Below are 20,430 nucleotides of genomic sequence, written 5' to 3'. Positions count from 1 at the left end.
AGGGGGGGCGGCTGTATGTCCTTATGAATTTTAGGCAAAGCGTGCATTATGGGGGTAACTGGCACTTCCACATTTAGGTACCTATATTCACTGTCAACGAATATACCACTCTCCCTTCCTTTCGATAGCAGTGAATTATAGACAATCATATATTCTTGTAGCGGGTCACGCAATAATTTCTTATATGTGGAAGTGTCTGCTAACATCTCCCGCAATTGTTGGCCATAAATTATCTTGTCCATAATGACAACCGCCCCCCCTTTGTCCGCCATTTTAATCACTATAGTGTCACATTGTTGTAATTGCTGGAGAGCAAGGGCTTGGGATGCATTGAGGTTATTGTAGTTCTTATTTTTCTTACTTTCTAATTCAATATTCCTCAATTCTTTTTCCAGGACCTCCTGGAAAACATCCATACTGCCTGTACGTTTCATAACTGGATAAAATTTGGTGTTATGTGTGCTAAATTTGCCGGCCGGTTTAGGTAGGTCTCTAATTCCCTGTTCATCCTGAAGACCCTCAAGACAGCATAGGGCTAGCTGTTCATTGAACAGGAGATCTTTAAACGAATTATCTTCATAAAAATGTACGCTGTCTTGGGGGGGCTCAGGATGAGATGGTATATCATAAAAGTGTCGGGATACAGTAATATTGCGCACAAATTTATTTATATCCAGTAAGGTGGAAAACATATCAAAATGACAAGTTGGTGCACTTTATTCAGAAACATGCTCGCAAAGTGACATTTTTTCAAGCTTTTGCCATTGAAAAAGTTTCGGCACCTAAAAGGGGCGGTGACCACCGAAAGAAAATTCTTCTCAGAGAGGCATACTGGATTTTTAGACTTGGGTCTAGGATTCCAGCGGGTCTTAACCTGAGAAAAGAGCTCATGTATATCTACCACTGATTGATAGCAACTTAAGTGGAGGCATGTATTCAGAAATGGCTCAATGGGAAATTTTGACAACTATAATGATTCATTTTTTGTTGTAGTAGTCAGTATGAATGGGATTTCAAATGTCGCATAGGATCGTGCATCCAGGCTGAACACTGCTCAGGACACTGATCACACGAAGCGGCTTATCTCTCTACAGTATGATCTATACATAATATGAATTGGCTTGATGAAAATAGTGGTGATAGGATTGTACCAAACCAGGTGTGTTGTTTTCTTCTGTTGCTTCTTATATATGGAGCAATCAGGCTCACAACACTGGCTATGTGGATTTGCTTATTCATAGCTAATATTTTGTATCACCTATCGCTACAATATGTGGCTCTTCATATATGTTTGTATCTGTTTCAATATTCATTTGTGTATCTATTGTCGGCTTACAACTGATTGTAACATTTTGCAGTTGTTAGGTCATTTTGGTTGTTTATAATGCTATTTTAAAAGGTGGAGGAGAGCCAAGTATTCACACTGTGCGGTTTATTCCTATAGAAATTAACAGCATGGAGAGTAGGGGTTAATTTGCCCCAGGAGTATCCACACAGTGTGTTTCTAATTGTATGAGTAATTGGGGAAGAGGTGTGCTTCTATTGTGGCAGCCTATGGGATCGGAGGTTTCTCTTTGGACTTCTGAAGAGGCACACTCCGATTCCTTTATAATGTGGGGTCACATTTAGAATGGTGCTACGACTAAGGGTACCTACCCGAAACGCGTCAGCGACCATGCCGTGGGGACAGTGACTATGCCGGTTTTAAGAAATATGCAATAAAGAAGAGCTGAAAAGAGGACCTCTATTTGTCTCCAGAATCCTTCTTTCTATTTGTTAGATATGCACATGCCCACATACCTAAGACTACAACACACTGAACCAAACCCTCAGCTGTAGGGAAAAGGGAAAGAGACACCCAGCTCCTTCAACAACCAAAGGAGCTAGCGTTACCCTATAGGCCTAGTCAAAACAGATACAGAAGGAAAAAGGGAAAAGGACTTATCTAGAGATGTGTTGGAGCAGACGATCCACCAAACTTCCAGAGCTCACACAAGGCAGAACTATAACCTGCAAAGGCTATAGGGAGAGGGAGGAATAAATAGCCTCACCAATTACCTAAAGAACAACAGCTGGGTGGAGGTGGGATTCAGTTCAAACCCACAACAAAACAAACTGTCAGATCGAGTCACGTGCAGCAACTCTGACAGATCTCCTCAGAACACCCACAGGGCAAGCCGTGACAGTACCCCCCCCCCCTACGGGTGACCTCCGGACACCCAGGTCAAACTTTATCCAGGTGTGCCCTGTGAAAGGCATTGACAAGGCGGATAGCATTAACATCGGTAGCCGGAACCAAAATTCTTTCCTCGGGACCGTATCCCCTCCAATGCACCAGGTACTGAAGGGAACCCTGGAGAACACGTGAGTTGAGAATTCTAGAGATCTGAAACTCCAGATTACCATCAACCAAAACAGGAGGAGGAGGCAAAGGAGATGGTTCCGCAGGTTCCACATATTTCTTCAACAACCTGTGAAACACATTATGGATCTTCCAGGCCTAAGGAAGTTCCAGACTAAACGCCACAGGATTGACAATGGCGATTGACCCAATTTCCAAGAGGGCACCTTCACCAAATCACCCACTGTCACCGCCAGCTCTCTGAGAAGGTCTGGCAGACGTTCTTCTGCACCTCTTGCATGATGTTCTTTGTTTTGGTTTCACTTTGTCATCTCCTTTCCTTCTCCCAGCTGTCACCTATTTACGCTAATTGCCTCCCTTTATATTCCCTCCCATACTGCCTCACTTTGCGGTTTATACTACTTCCTGGTTTGAAGTTGTTCACTGCTGGAGACTTCTGTTACTGCTTGTTCAGATAAGTCCTTTCATGTATTGTGTTTCGTTGCTGGCTTGATTCTAGGTGACCCCGACTCCCTCCGTATTAAGTGCAGGGAGCTGGTGGTCGTGTCCCCTCACTATTATAGGGTTTTCAGGTGTCACACAGCCTAGGTACGAGGGCATGCAATCGTCTACCTCTGAGACCCTTGTATGTTCTTAGCAGTCAGGGTGAGCTCTTAGGGTTTTATAGGGGTCACCTTTATGCTCCTTAGTTTGGGATCAAGCCAGTCGGATGTTTATCCATAACTTCCAGCTATCTGCAACATCATCCGTGACATTATAAACCGCCATTACCGTCTTAAGCATGGATCCGGTTTCAGCCTTGATTGACCGCGTGCAAGGTCTTTCACTGGAGGTATCAGATCTCCGTAAATCTGTGTCTCAGTTTCAGGTGACCGGTTCTGCTTGCATTCATGGAGTTTGTTCCGAGCCTAAGATCTCGCTTCTGGATACGTTCTCCGGGGGTAGTGAGAATTTGGTTCGCTTTAGAGAGGCTTGCAAACTCCATTTTCACCTACTTCCCAATTCCTCTGATGATGAGGAGCAGAGGGTGGGGATCATCATCTCGCTGCTCAGGGATAACGCTCAGTCTTGGGCCTTTCCGCTGCCAGTGGGGGCACGGCCCCTCCGATCGGTGGATGAATTTTTTGTAGCCCTGGGGCAGATATATGATCATTGTATTGCTCTGGCTGAATCTAAACTGCGTCTTTTATGCCAGGGTAAACAGTCCGCAGAGATATATTGTTCTGAATTTCGGAGATGGGCAGCTGATACTGGTTGGAGCGATGCTGCACTCCGAAGTCAATTTTGCCATGCTCTTTCGGAGGGATTGAAAGATGCATTTGCTTTTCATGAGAGACCTGCCTCGTTGGAGTCTGCCATGTCTCTAGCTGTTCGTATTGACAGGCGTCTTAGAGAGAGAGGCGAGACCATTCCTTCCTGTCATATTAAGTCCAAGGACAGTGGGGCGGTCTCATTCAGTGCGCAGGGGCCTCAGTCTCTCTCAATCCCCTCTGAGCAGGAGGCCATGCAGCTGGGTTTGCTTGCCTCTGATAGTAGAGGATTCAGCTCTCAGAGGAGGGTTTGTTTCTGTTGTGGGGGTATAAATCATTTGGCTAATGTTTGCCCCTCTAGGAGATTCAGGGAGTTTTCTGAGGGTAATAAAGAAACAATGAGAAAAAAACCCTCTAAAAACTTTCCATATGCTACTATTGGCAAGGTTGATGCGGAAATTGAAGGTTTGCCGTTTGCTTGTAGTTCCCGTTTTGTCCTACCTGCCAGGGTGGCACTAGATAGCAAGAACATTGTTTGTGAGATTTTTGTAGATAGTGGAGCAGCTGTCAATCTCATTGATAATCAATTTGCTATAACACATGGTTTCCAGGTATGCACTTTGGAAAAGGATATACCTGTTTTTGCTATCGATTCCGCTCCACTTTCTCAAAAATCGTTAAAGGGCATAGTTCACAATATTCGTTTGACTGTGGGTGATGCTCATGTTGAGGATATGTCATGTTTTGTCCTAAGCGGATTACCTACTCCTCTAGTGTTGGGGCTACCCTGGCTCACTAAACATAACCCCACCATTGATTGGCAAGCAAGGCAAATAAATGGTTGGAGTGACTTTTGCAGAGAGAATTGCCTCACGGCGTCTCTTTCAGAGGTTTCTACCAAGACTGTACCATCTTTTCTCTCTGAATGTGTTTTCCGAGAGTGGTGTCCAGGAGCTGCCCACACTCCGGGAGTACGATTGCCCTATTAATCTCATCCCAGGCGCCAAGCTGCCAAAATCACGTTTATACAATCTCTCCCAACCTAAAAGAGTCGCTATGCGTACTTATATCTCTGAAAGCCTGAGAAAGGGACATATCCGACCCTCGAAGTCACCTGTTGCCGATGTTTTTTTTTTTGTTAAGAAAAAATATGGTTCTTTAAGACCTTGTCTGGATTTCAGGGAGCTGAACTGTATCTCAATTTGTGACCCATATCTGCTTCCTCTGATCCCGGACCTGTTTAACCAGATTGTTGGGGCTAAAGTTTTTTCTAAGTTGGATTTAAGAGGGGCATACAACCTAGTAAGGGTCAGGGAAGGGGATGAATGGAAGACGGCCTTCAATACCCCTGAGGGTCATTTCGAGAATTTGGTTATGCCCTTTGGTTTGATGAATGCTCTGGCCGTCTTCCAACATTTTGTGAACAGCATTTTTTATCATTTAAAGGGACACTGACAGGGCCAAAAAGCAGGGTGGACAGGGGGGATACTTACATGATTCTTATACACTTTATAAGACACTGTACGGTCATATATATACCTTAATATGCTTTTTGGCCCTGTCAGTGTCCCTTTAAGGCTACTTTCAGGTCCCTTTCACACGGGCGAGTATTCCGCGCGGATGCGTGAGGTGAACGCATTGCACCCGCACCCGACCCGACCCATTCATTTCTATGGGGCTGTTCACATAAGCGGTGATTTTCACGCACCACTTATGCGTTGCGTGAAAATCGCAGCATGCTCTATATTCTGCGTTTTTCACGCAACGCAGGCCCCATAGAAGTGAATGGGGTTGCGTGAAAATCGCAAGCATCCGCAAGCAAGTGCGGATGCGGTGCAATTTTCACGCACGGTTGCTAGGAGACGATCGGGATGTAGACCCGATCATTATTATTTTCCCTTATAACATGGTTATAAGGGAAAAAAATAGCATTCTGAATACAGAATGCATAGTAAAACAGCGCTGGAGGGGTTAAAGAAAAATAAAATATAATTTAACTCACCTTAGTCCACTTGATCGCGTAGCCTCTCCTTCTATCTCCTTTGTTGAATAGGACCCGTGGTGAGCATTAATTACAGGAACAGGACCTTTGATGACGTCACTCCGGTCATCACATGGTACGTCACATGATCTTTTACCATGGTGATGGATCATGTGATGACCGGAGTGACGTCATCAAAGGTCCTGTTCCTGTAATTAATGCTCACCACAGGTCCTGTTCAACAAAGGAGACAGAAGGAGATGCCGGGCTACGCGATCAAGTGGACTAAGGTGAGTTAAATTATTATTATTTTTTTTTAACCCCTCCAGCGCTGTTTTACTATGCATTCTGTATTCAGAATGCTATTATTTCCCTTATAACAATGTTATAAGGGAAAATAATACAATCTACAGAACACCGATCCCAAGCCCGAACTTCTGTGAAGAAGTTTGGGTTTGGGTACCAAACATGCGCGATTTTTCTCACGCGAGTGCAAAACGCATTACAATGTTTTGCACTCGCGCGGAAAAATTGCGGGTGTTCCCACAACGCACCCGCACATTTTCCCGCAACGCCCGTGTGAACCCAGCCTCACATTTGCGTTCAGAGCGGATCTTTCTGGTGTCTGCACAGACGGATCCGCTCCTATAATGCAAACGTTGGGATCCGTTCAGAACGGATCCGTCTGCATTATAGTTCAGAAAAAATTCTAAGTGTAAAAGTTAGTCAGACGGATCCGTCCAGACTTTACATTGAAAGTCAATAAGGGACGGATCCGTTTGAAATTGCACCATATTGTGTCAACTTCAAACGGATCCGTCCCCATTGACTTACATTGTACGCCTGGACGGATCCGTTTGGCTCCGCACAGCCAGGCGGACACCCGAACGCTGCAAGCTGCGTTCGGATGTCCGCCTGCTGAGCGGAAAGGAGGCCAAGCGGAGCCATCCTGATGCATTCTGAGCGGATCTGCATCCACTCAGAATGCATTGGGGCTCTACGGATCCGTTCGGGGCTGCTTGTGAGAGCCTTCAAACGGAGCTCACAAGCGGAACCCCGAACGCTAGTGTGAAAGTAGCCTAATGGGGAAATTTGTACTGGTGTATCTAGATGACATTTAGATTTTTTCTCCTGATTTAAAAACTCATAGGGACCACCTACGTCAGGTCTTGCTCATTCTGCGGGAGAATAAATTGTACGCTAAACTGGAAAAATGTGTGTTTGCGGTTCCGGAGATTTAATTTCTTGGTTTTCTTCTCTCCGCTTCTGGTTTTCGCATGGACCCTGAGAAGGTCCGCGCTGTGCTTGATTGGGAGCTTCCTGAGAATCAGAAGGCGCTGATGCGGTTTTTGGGTTTTGCCAATTATTACAGAAAGTTCATTTTGAATTATTCCTCTGTTGTTAAGCCACTCACGGATATGACTAAAAAGGGGATAGATTTTTCCTCCTGGTCGGTAGATGCGCTTAAGGCCTTTTCTAGTATCAAAGAGAGTTTTGCTTCTGCTCCCATTTTGGTACAACCTGATGTCTCTCTACCTTTTATTGTTGAGGTGGACGCTTCTGAGGTGGGTGTGGGTGCGGTCTTATCTCAGGGTCCCTCTCCTGCCAAATGGCGACCGTGTGCCTTTTTCTCAAGGAAACTCTCCTCCGCAGAGAGAAATTACGATGTGGGAGATAGGAAGTTGTTGGCCATCAAATTAGCTTTTGAGGAATGGCGCCATTGGCTAGAGGGAGCCAGACACCCTATTACCGTGTTTACCGACCATAAGAATCTGGCCTACTTGGAATCAGCCAAGCGTCTGAACCCGAGACAGGCCAGATGGTCCTTGTTCTTTTCTAGGTTTAATTTTGTTGTCACGTTCCACCCTGGGGTTAAAAATGTGAAGGCGGATGCCCTTTCTCGTTGTTTTCCGGGAGGGGGGAACTTTGAAGACCCGGGTCCCATTTTGGCTGAAGGGGTGTTCGTCTCTGCTCTTTATCCTGATTTGGAGGCAGAGGTTTAGGCAGCCCAGGCAGAGGCTCCTGATCTTTGTCCCCCTGGGAGGTTGTTTGTGCCTCTTGCTTTACGACAAAAGGTTTTTAAGGAGCACCACGATACTGTCCTTGCTGGGCACCCGGGGAGTAAAGCCACAGTCGATCTCATTCGTCTGAGATTCTGGTGGCTGGCTCTTCGTAAGACGGTTGAGGGTTTTGTGGCAGCCTGCGAGACCTGCGCTCGTGCCAAGGTCCCTCATTCACGGCCATTGGGTTCTCTCCTCCCGTTACCCATTCCTTCCCGTCCTTGGACGCATCTGTCCATGGACTTCATTACGGACCTGCCTCATTCCTCGGGGAAGACTGTGATTCTGGTAGTAGTGGACCGTTTTAGCAAAATGGCGCATTTCATTCCCTTTCCTGGGTTACCCAATGCTAAGACGCTGGCGCAAGCATTTGTTGATCACTTTGTCAAATTGCATGGCATTCCTTCAGACATCATTTCTGATAGGGGCACGCAATTTGTTTCCAGATTCTGGAAGGCCTTCTGTTCTCGCTTGGGGGTTTGGTTGTCGTTCTCTTCTGCTTTTCACCCGCAGTCGAATGGTCAGACCGAACGCGTCAATCAGAATCAGGAGACATATCTGCGCTGTTTTGTGGCAGAGAATCAGGAGGATTGGTGTTCTTTTTTGTCCCTTGCTGAGTTTGCTTTAAATAACCGTCGCCAGGAGTCCTCTGATAAGTCACCATTTTTTGGTGCATATGGCTTTCATCCGCAGTTTGGGACATTCTCTGGAGAGGGGTCTTCTGGTTTACCTGATAAGGAGAGATTTTCCTCGTCTTTGTCATTTATTTGGCAAAAGATTCAGGGTAATCTGAAGAGGATGAGTGAGAGATATAAGCGTGTGGCGGATAAGAGACGTGTGCCTGGTCCGGACCTGAATGTGGGTGATCTGGTGTGGTTGTCTACAAAGAATATCAAACTGAAGGTTCCCTCCTGGAAGTTGGGTACTAAGTTTATTGGGCCTTACAAGATCTTGTCCGTCATCAATCCCGTTGCCTTCCGTCTTGATCTTCCTCAGACTTGGAAGATCCATAATGTTTTTCACAGGTCCCTATTAAAACCTTATGTCCAACCCACTGTACCCTCCTCTTTGCCTCCTCCTCCGATTGTTGTTGATGGTAATCTTGAATTTCAGGTCTCTAGGATAGTGGATTTTCGCATTATCCGTGGTTCTCTCCAGTACCTCATTCATTGGGAGGGTTATGGTCCTGAGGAGAGGATGTGGGTCCCAGTGGCGGACATTAAGGCCACTTGTCTCATCAGGGCTTTCCATAGGTCCCATCCTGAGAAGGTGGGCTCTGACTGTCCGGAGTCCACCTGTAGAGGGAGGGGTACTGTCACCGCCAGCTCTCTGAGAAGGTCTGGCAGACGTTCTTCTGTACCTCTTGCATGATGTTCTTTGTTTTGGTTTCACTTTGTCACCTCCTTTCCTTCTCCCAGCTGTCACCTATTTACACTAATTGCCTCCCTTTATATTCCCTCCCATACTGCCTCACTTTGCAGTTTATACTACTTCCTGGATTGAAGTTGTTCACTGCTGGAGACTTCTGTTACTGCTTGTTCAGATAAGTCCTTTCATGTATTGTGTTTCGTTGCTGGCTTGATTCTAGGTGACCCTGACTCCCTTCGTATTAAGTTCAGGGAGCCGGTGGTCGTGTCCCCTCACTATTATAGGGTTTTCAGGTGTCACACAGCCTAGGTACGAGGGCATGCAATCGTCTACCTCTGAGACCCTTGTATGTGTTTAGCAGTCAGGATGAGCTCTTAGGGTTTTATAGGGGTCATCTTTATGCTCCTTAGTTTGGGATCAAGCCAGTCGGATGTTTATCCATAACTTCCAGCTATCTGCAACATCATCCGTGACATTATAAACCGCCATTACCGTCTTAAGCATGGATCCGGTTTCAGCCTTGATTGACCGCGTGCAAGTTCTTTCACTGGAGGTATCAGATCTCCGTAAATCTGTGTCTCAGTTTCAGGTGACCGGTTCTGCTTGCATTCATGGAGTTTGTTCCGAGCCTAAGATCTCGCTTCCGGATACGTTCTCCGGGGGTAGTGAGAATTTGACATTCACACACAGGTCCGGACCAGTCATACGTCTCTTGTTAGCCATCCGTTTATATCTTTCACCCATTTTTTTCAAATTAACTTGAATCTTCCGCCAGATAGATGACAAAGAGAAAGAGAATCTCTCCTCTTCCGGTATCCCAGAAGATTTGGTCCCAGAAAAAGTACCAAACTGAGGGTGAAAACCATATGCGCCAAAAAATGGTGACTTATCAGTTGACTCCTGCTTACGGTTATTCAAGGCAAACTCAGCTAAAGACAAAAACGAGGACCACTCATCCTGATTCTCAGCGACAAAACACCTCAAATAGGTCTCCAGGTTTTGGTTAGTGCGCTCAGTTTGACCATTCGACTGAGGATGAAAATCCAAAGAGAAAGACAACTGAATACCCAGACGAGAACAAAACGCCCTCCAAAACCTGGAAACAAATTGCGTCCCCTATCAGACACCACATCAGAGGGAATGCCATGTAATTTCACAATGTTATCAATAAAAACCTGAGCGAGAGTTTTCGCATTGGGCAAACCTGATAATGGTACAAAGTGAGCCATCTTGCTGAAGCGGTCCACTACCACCAAAATCACAGTTTTCCCAGAGGAATTCGGCAAATCAGTAATCAAGTCTATGGACAAATGCGTCCATGGACGAGATGGGATGGAGAAAGGAAAAAGAGATCCTGATGGCCGAGTGTGAGCCACTTTCACGCGTGCACAGGTCTCACAAGCTGCTACATAACCCTCAACACTTTTACGCAACCCTGGCCACCAGAATCTCCGGGAAATAAGATCTAGAGTGGATCTACTTCCAAGATCATGGAAGGACAGTATCATGATGTTCCTTGAACACCTTGTATCGCAGTTCAGAAGGAACAAACAACTTGCCTGGAGGACAAGAATCAGGTGCATCCTCTTGAGCCCCCAACACTTCTATCTCCAGCTTGGGGTAAAGAGCGGAAACCACCACCCCATCAGCCAAAATCGGAGCGGGATCCTCCGAATCTCCCCCCCCACCCCGGAAAGCTACGTGACAAAGCATCCACTTTGACGTTTTTAATCCCAGGGCGATAGGTGACCACAAAATTGAACCTGGTAAAAAAAACAATGACCATCTAGCCTGCCTAGGATTTAAACGCTTTGCAGATTGCAGGTAAGCCAGATTCTTATGGTCCGTAAATACCGTAATCGGATGGGTAACCCCTTCTAGCCAATGACGCCACTCTTCAAAGGCCAATTTGATGGCCAACAACTCTCTATTTCCAACATCATAATTTCTTTCGGCAGCCGAGAGTTTCTTGGAGAAAAAAGCACATGGGCGCCATTTGCTAGGAAGGGGACCCTGCGAAAAGACTGCCCCGACTCCCACTTCTGATGCGTCAACCTCCACAACGAAGGATTGAGACACATCAGGTTGCATCAGAATGGGAGCAGAAGCAAAACATTTCTTAATAGCAGAAAAAGCCTGCAATGCCTCATCCGACAAGACAGAGAAGTCAGCGCCCTTCCTAGTCATATCTGTCAAAGGTTTGACAATAGTGGAATAATTCAGGATGAATTTTCTGTAGTAATTAGTAAATCCTAGAAACCGCATCAGGGCTTTCTGATTCTCCGGCCGGTCCCATTCCAGACCTTTTCAGGATCCATACGAAAACCGGAGGCAGAAAGCAAGTACCCCAAAAACGGCATCTCCTGAATCGCAAACACACATTTTTCCAACTTAGCGTACAATTTATTCTCCCGAAGGATCAATAACAATTAAATGATCCTGATGAGTCTTTATATCGGGTGAGTAAATTAGTATGTCATCGAGGTAAATAAAAACGAACCTCCCCACCAAATGATGAAAAATGTCATTGATAAAGCGCTGAAAGACTGCTGGAGCATTAGTTAAACCAAAGGGCATGACTAGGTTCTCGAAGTGACGCTCGGGGGTATTGAAGGCCGTTTTCCATTCATCTCCTTCCCTGATTCTGATCAGATTATAAGCTCCTCTTAAATACAACTTAGAAAACACTTTGGCACCAACAATCTAATCAAATACAGTTGCAAGAAAAAGTATGTGAACCCTTTGGAATGATATGGATTTCTGCACAAATTCGTCATAAATGTAATCTGATCTTCATCTAAGTCACAACAATAGACAATGACAGTCTGCCTAAATTAATAACACACGAAGAATTAAATGTTACCATGTTTTTATTGAACACACCATGTAAACATTCACAGTGCAGGTGGAAAAAGTATGTGAACCCCTAGACTAATGACATCTCCAAGAGCTCATTGGAGTGAGGTGTCAGCCAACTAGAGTCCAATCAATGAGATGAGATTGGAGGTGTTGGTTACAGCTGCTCTGCCCTATAAATAACACACACCAGTTCTGGGTTTGCTTTTCACAAGAAGCATTTCCTGATGTGAATGATGCCTCGCACAAAAGAGCTCTCAGAAGACCTACGAGCTCTCAGAAGACCTGGCATATGCTAACATCCCTGTTAGCGAATCTACGTAAAACACTAAACAAGAATGGATTTCATGGAAGGATACCACAGAGGAAGCCACTGCTGTCCAAAAAAAAACATTGCTGCACATTTACAGTTTGCACAAGAGCACCTGGATGTTCCACAGCAGTACTGGCAAAATATTCTGTAGACAGATGAAACCAAAGTTGAGTTGTTTGGAAGAAACACACAACACTATGTGTGGAGAAAAAGAGGCACAGCACACCAACATCAAAACCTCATCCCAACTGTGAAGTATGGTGGTGGGGGCATCATGGTTTGGGTCTGCTTTGCTGCGTCAGGGCCTGGACGGATTGCTATCATCGAAGGAAAAATTAATTCCCAAGTTTATCAAGACATTTTGCAGGAGAACTTAAAGAGGACCTTTCACCTATTATGACACTGTGAACTAACTATACATACATGGAGAGCGGCGCCCGGGGATCTCACTGCACTTACTATTATCCCTGGGCGCCGCTCCGTTCTCCTGGTATGCCCTCCGGTATCTCCGGTCACAAAGTTATGGTAGGCGGAGTCTTCCCTTGTTCTGCTGTAGCGCTGGCCAATCGCATTGCAGAGCTCACAGCCTGGGAGAAAATAACCTGCTAGGCTGTGAGCTCTGCTCTGCGAATGGCCATCGCTAGAGCAGAAAAAGGGCAGACTCCGCCTACCATAACTTAGTGACTGAAATCTCCGCCTACTATAACTTAGTGAGCGGAGATACCGGAGGGCATAACGGGAGAATGGAGCGGCGCCCAGGTATAACAGTAAGTGCAGTGAGATCCCCGGGCGCCGCTCTCCATGTATGTATAGTTAGTTCACAGTGTCATAATAGGTGAAAGGTCCTCTTTAAGGCCATCTGTCCACCAGCTGAAGCTCAATAGAAGATGGGTGTTGCAACAGGACAACGACCCAAAGCATAGAAGTAAATCAACAACAGAATGGCTTAAACCAGGGGTGGCCAACCTGTGGCTCTTGAGCCGCATGCGGCTCTTTGCTTCTTCAAGTGTGGCTCTAGCTGTGGAGCAGGGAAGCAGTCAGGCCGGTTTACTCTCCACCCCATCCTCAGATCTCTTTTCCTGATCGGGCACTGTTGCTACTTTGAAGCTCCAGCTCACTCTCCACTAAGTCCTGATGCACACAGTGTGAGAACATAGTACGTGGATACATGCACTATGACCTGACATTGTGCTCATCATGTCACAGTGGAGAGCATGTCAGACCAGCAGAATAGCAGGTGCCTGAGCAGTAGCCCATTACCTGATCAGGAGAGGGAAGAGATTTTTTTAAATTAAAAAACTGAGCATGGGGATCTGATCTAAGCATGGGAGGTTCTGATCTGAGCAGGGGGGTTGTGTCCTGATCTGGGCAATGGGGGTTGGATCTGAGCAATTGGGGTCTGATCTGAGCATGGGGGTCTGATCTGAGCATGGGGGTCTGATCTGAGCTTGGGGGTCTGATCTGAGCATGGGGGTCTGATCTGAGCATGGGGGTCAAATCAGAGTATGGGGGGATCTGAGCATGGGGGGTCTTGTTTGAGCATGGGTTGGTCAAGTCTGAGCATGGGGGGGTCAGATCTAAGAAGGGGCGAGATCTGAGCATGGGGGCGAGATCTGAGCATTGGGGGGGGGGGAGAGATCTGAGCACTGAGGGTCTGACACTGGGAGTCTAATTTGTGTTGTCTTATCCGAGCATTGGGGTTCTTATTTTAGGGGTCTGATTTGGAGGTCTGATTAGGTTTGGGGATCTTATATTAGGTCAGATGAGGATAGGGGATCTGATTTTGGAGTCTGATCTGAGGTCTGATGAAAAATCTTTTTTTCTCTTATTTTTCTTTGTTAAAACCTAGGTGCATCTTGTAGGGCGAAAAATACAGTGACTCGTGTGTAAATGTATAGGTTGTGGCTCCTGATAGTCATACTTTGTAAGGTTGGCCACCCCTTGCTTAAACAGAAGAAAATACGCCTTCTGGAGTGGCCCAGTCAGAGTCTGACCTCAACCCGATTGAGATGCTGTCGCATGACCTCAAGAAAGCGATTCACACCAGACATCCCAAGAATATTGCTGAACTGAAACAGTTCTGTAAAGAGGAATGGTCAAGAATTACCCCTGACCGTTGTGCACGTCTGATCTGCAACTACAGGAAACGTTTGGTTGAAGTTATTGCTGGCAAAGGAGGTTCAACCAGTTATTAAATCCAAGGGTTCACATACTTTTTCCACCTACACTGTGAATGTTTACATGGAGTGTTCAATAAAAAAAATGGTAACATGTAATTCTTTGTGTGTTATTAGTTTAAGCAGACTGTGATTGTCTATTGTTGTGACTTAGATGAAGATCAGATCACATTTTATGACCAATTTGTGCAGAAATCCATATCATTACAAAGGGTTCACATACTTTTTCTTGCAACTGTAGATCCGGAATCAAGGGAAGGGGATAAGGATCATGGACAGTAATGAGATTCAGTTCCCGGAAATCTAGGCATGGTCTAAGGGATCCTTCCTTCTTCTTTTGCAAAAAAAAAAGCAAGCGGCCATAGGAGACTTGGATGGTCTAATACGTCCCTTTGCCAAACTCTCGGCAATATACTCCCGCATAGCTACTCTTTCGGGTTGAGAAAGATTATATAACCAAGATTTGGGCAATTTTGTTCCGGGGATAAGATTGACCGGACAATCATACTCTCGGTGAGGAGGCAACTCCTGAGCTCCACCCTCCGAGAATACGTCGAAAAAATCGTAAAGAAACTGAGGCAACACCTTAGTGGACACCCCCGAATTAGAGGCACTAAGACAGTTGTTCATACAAAATTCACTCCAATTACTGATTTGTTTTGTTTGCCAGTCAATGGTAGGGTTATGTTTTATCAACCATGGTAAACCCAGAACCATCGGAGCAGGCAAACCTTTCATAACAAAGCAAGAAATGAACTCAACATGAGAATCACCCACCCTCAAATGAATATCCTGAACAATATGAGTTAGACATCTTTGCGAGAGGGGGGCGGTATCTATAGCAAACACTGGTATCTCTTTGCTTAATGCGCTAGTTTTAAAACCATGACTCTGAAGAAATTGAAAATCAATAAGATTAACCCCTGTGCCACTGTCAACAAATACCTTTAACTCAAAATTTCCAGAGTCTAGCCCCACCATGGCAGGCAGGAGGAATCGGGTACTGCAGGTAGGATACGAATATGCCTGCTTTGACTCCCCATTCACACTACCAAGAGTAAGGGAGGTTTTTTTTTCTTTAAAGCAATCCCCTTCGAGGTTTAATAAAGGGGCACACATTAACGAAATGACCTTCTTGACCACAGAAGTAACACAGTCTATTCAGCTTCCTAAAATTCCTATTACCAGAGCAAGCAGTAACCTGACCCAATTGCATAGGCTCCTCTCTAGCCCCTAATTTAAGTGTCATAGTATCCTGAGGGATAGAAGGGACTGATTCTCCACCAGACAGCACCCACTGCCCAAGGGGAACCTTGCAGCTCTCCCTAAGACATCTATCAATCTGTACGGCCAAAGACATGGCCGCCTCCAAAGAATCAGGTTTTTCATGAAATGCAAGGGCATCTTTTAATCTCTCAGATATCCCCTGACAGAACTGACTACGGAGTGCAGGATCATTCCACTCCGAGTCAGTCGCCCATCTTCTAAATTCAGCACAATACGACTCAGCAGTACGTTCTCCCTGGCACAAGCTGCGCAACTTAGATTCAGCCATAGAGACCCGGTCTGGGTCATCATAAATCAGGCCCAGGGCTCCAAAAAATTCATGCACCGACCGGAGGGACTGTGAACCGGTCGGCAGAGAAAAAGCCCAAGACTGAGCATCACCTTTTAGCAGAGAAATAATAATCCCTACTCTTTGGTTTTCGTCTCCAGATGAAATTGGACGCAGACGAAAATACAATTTACAGGACTCCCTGAACAGAACAAAGTTATCACCTCCCCCGAAAACCTATCAGGGAGAGCGACCTTAGGTTCCAGGCAGACCTGGTTTCCTCCGGCGGCGCCAGACGCCAAAGTACTCTGACACTGTGCAACCGAATTGCGGAGGTCAACTACCTCCAAAGACAATCCCTGCATGCGATCAACCAAAGCATCAATAGTTTCCATTTTGCAAACAGCAAGGGCGGGTTATAATGTCACTGTAGGTAAGAAAAGGGAAGGAAACAGAACATGACAAGGCAAACAAAACAACTGACTAGGCCCCAAATGCTAGGGAACAAAGGGGTCACCTCCTAGCAATCGCTAATACACTTTTCCTAATCTGCTATGCCCATGTGAATATCTCGATGGTAGATATGCACATGCCCACATACCTAAGACTATAACACACTGAACCAAACCCTCAGCTGTAGGGAAGAGGGAAAGAGACACCCAGCGACTTCAAGAACCGAGGGAGCTAGCGTCACCCTAGAGGCCTAGTAAAAACAGACACAGAAGGACTTATCTTGAGATGTGTTGGAGCAGACGATCCACCAAACTTCCAGAGCTCACACAAGGCAGAACTATAACCCGCAAAGGCTATAGGGAGAGGGAGGAATAAATAGCATCACCAATTACCTAAAAAAACAACAGCTGGGAGGAGGTGGGATTCAGTTCAAACCCACAACAAAATAAACTGTCAAATCGAGTCACATGCAGCAACTCGGACAGATCTCCTCAGAACACCCACAGGGCAGGGCGTGACAGGCGGAGGACCAGAGCCGTGAAAACCCACCGTCCCTCGTGACCTACTCCATGAGAGGGAGATGTCTAAGTACACCCACCGTTCTTCACATTACCCCTGTTGGTGAGGATAGACTTTGACATAGACGTGTACCAGGTGCTACCTCCGAGGGGAGTTGAGACACGAGGGAATCAGGGCCTGGGTTTGGACCCACTGGACTGACCTCCAGGTGGTACGGGACACCCAGAGGGTGCTGGAGGCTGATCAGGCAGAAGCATAGTCAGGTTACAAATGGTACAAAGGCTGAGGTCAAAGCAGGCAACAATGAGGAAAAGTCCGTGAACATAAGCAAAGGTCAGGGGCAGGTAGCAAATAGGCAAAGTCCATTTAAACAAGAAGCAGGGTCCGGTACACAGTAATACAGAATCACTAAACACCTTCACACAATACGGCTAGATAAGCTAGTGACCAAGTTGTTTAGGCATCTTCCTATACAAATACATCCTGCAGACCAGTTATATGCTGGGGAAGATAGGGGGTGTGTGCATGCTGCCTCACATAAGGAGGAGAGACACGCCTGCACACAAGGAACTCTGAGCTGGAGTGCAAGCTTCGCTCAGAGCCAGGAGGCACAGGGCGCCGGATTAACGGTATAAATCTTCTGTTTCAGGAGGCAGACTGCAGGCATTAGATTAAAAGTATGTATTACCGGAAAATCCCTTTAAGTGTCTTGGCAGTCGAACCCCCATGATTACAAGATCTGCAATCCCACCCCATATTGACCGTTTGAATGGAGGGATGGTCAAGCTCCATTTAAACTTCAAGGGACTGCCAGAGATCACTAAACACTGTATATGAAAGCAAGGAAGAAATAGAAACAAGTCCGGAGCAAAAAGTAACGAGGAGCAAGCCCAAGGGGACTAGACCACTGCTATCACGTCTGAGATGGCAGGTAACAGACGTGCAGCACAGAGGAGTGTGCTGTTCTTCCAAATTTAATTCATGCACTGTATTATTATCTCTTCTTTTACTATGTTGTTTCTATGTATTGTTCTCTGCTGCCATCTGCTGGCCGGAATTCGTATGCTGCACGCCTTGTTCTTGTCATTAAAGTTTTTCTCTGCTGGCCATGGTTTTGCAGCCTTGGTCCTTGTCACTTCCTGTAGCCATTTTTCAGTGCTGCATTCCTTTGTGACTGGAGACACACACCTTGGCTTGTGAAGGCATCAGTTTTTGACCAGCAGTTAGCCTCAGGAAAGACATCCACATGACAGCATCTACTCTGCTACTGCATCACTGTATTGCATCACCGTATGTCGCTGCTTTGGATCAAATAAACCCACGTTTTATTGCATCCTCGTGTCTACGTCTGGATCCATCTAACCTGAGCATCTGCCGGTCCGGTCTGCTCCACTGCTTGGATACGAAGGTAGGACAGTCACACAGTCATTATCAGTTACACCTTCATTCGCCTTCATGTGGGGACAGAACAAGGAGAGGGAAGGGGAGTACTCTTCCACTAGGAAGAGGGAGGAGTGGTGACCCCTAACGCACCTAGCACTGGCACCTGGCTGCCCTGACGTCCCTAGACAGGCTGCTAACCCATACGCTGATCATGTGCCTCATCCCTGGCTTACCCTGAAATAAGCCCTAGGCAGTGAGAGCACTAGTCCTCACCACTGACACCTAGGGTAACAACAGGGAAAGGACAAACAACATAAACACCACAAACAATCCTCGAAGGGAGACAACAACAACAGGCGTGAATCAGAGATCCAACAGCTCCAGTTCCAACAGCTCAACAGACAGTTGTCCACCTGAGGTCAGAATAGTAGATCTGGAAGGAAGGTCTATATATGGCAACAAGGGAAGCAGAAAAGGAGAATATATAGTAGCTGGGAGTGACTGACAAAGAACAGCTGAAAGGAAAAGCTACAGGTTCCTAAATGGGACAAAAAGGATTGCAAACCTAAGCAGGAAAACCTGGACCGGAATCTATTCTCACCATTAGGTCATGGGGCGATCTCTTGAGAAACCGAGCGCGTAGCAATCCACTGCAACCTTCTGACTCCAGGAACAACAGGGTCAGCGATAGGTCGTGACACCCTCGTGACAATTGCCCAATATACAAAAATGCAAAAAGGCAGCACTCTCAGCAAAATAAAGTAGAAAAGTGTAAAATGAATTCATCTTTCTCAAGCAAAGCTAGTGTGACAAAGCATTGCATATATAGGGTTAAGTGCAAGTGCATTACATCAATAATCAATCAACAAATTAACTCAGATTAAAAGTGCATCACATGATCACAGATATGCAAAGTGCATTTAGCTAATAGTGAACATCTGTCATCGTGCGATTCACTGTGACAGATGAGCCGTACAGGCTGGCTGCATGCTCTCTTGCATACAGGCTGACACCTGTGTATGCTGTGTGCTGGCTGCGGTGTTGTGTGTGAACTGTTGCCTGTGTTTGTGTCTCCCCACGTCCATATCTCTGTGACTCCTGTCACCGGTTCCGTGTAGGCTGGCTGCATGCACTTGTGTACTGCCTGTGGGTGTTCCCATGTATGCTGGTTCTGTGATGCGTGCTGGCTGCAGCCTTGTGTGTGAACAGGGTCTGAGTATGGATGCATTTGTATCACAGTGAAGTTCTGTTACTCGTTGTTTTGTAGGCTGGCTGCCTGTAACCTCACACAGGCTACAGTTATCCTGTGTATGCTGGTTGTCATTTGGGGCAGGCGGGCTGCAGCATTCTGTGACTAGTGTGAACTGACACTTGTGATTGCATGTTTTATGCTTCTGGTTTACTCCTGGTTCTGGTGAGGTTAAGAAATCTCTGGTCTGTTTATGAGTGTGGCTTATCAGGTGCCCTTATTATTGCAGCTATTTCTACCTTTGAGCTGTGGGACTTGGGGACAGTCTGTCTTGTGCCTTGCTGGGTGTAGCCCCTTGCTGCTGACCCAGGGGGGTTTTGCCATCTGCCCTTCTGTGTGGTGTCGCCTGGTAAAGTGTTGTTGATGTTGTATCCTGTCTGTTCCGTGTATAGCCTGCAGTGCCTAACTGCTTCTGATCCTGCCTGTTCCATGTGTACAGTCGTGGCCAAAAGTTTTGAGAATGACACAAATATTAGTTTTCACAAAGTTTGCTGCTAAACTGCTTTTAGATCTTTGTTTCAGTTGTTTCTGTGATGTAGTGAAATATAATTACACGCACTTCATAAGTTTCAAAGGCTTTTATCGACAATTACATGACATTTATGCAAAGAGTCAGTATTTGCAGTGTTGGCCCTTCTTTTTCAGGACCTCTGCAATTCGCCTGGGCATGCTCTCGATCAACTTCTGGGCCAATTCCTGACTGATAGCAACCCATTCTTTCATAATCACTTCTTGGAGTTTGTCAGAATTAGTGGGTTTTTTTTTGTCCACCTGCCTCTTGAGGATTGACCACAAGTTCTCAATGGGATTAAGATCTGGGGAGTTTCCAGGCCATGGACCCAAAATGTCAACGTTTTGGTCCCCGAGCCACTTAGTTATCACTTTTGCCTTATAGCACGGTGCT

The sequence above is a fragment of the Bufo bufo genome, chromosome 5, assembly GCF_905171765.1.
Source record: "Bufo bufo chromosome 5, aBufBuf1.1, whole genome shotgun sequence".
NCBI classification, from domain to species: domain Eukaryota; kingdom Metazoa; phylum Chordata; class Amphibia; order Anura; family Bufonidae; genus Bufo; species Bufo bufo.
This window is presented reverse-complemented; position numbering follows the sequence as displayed.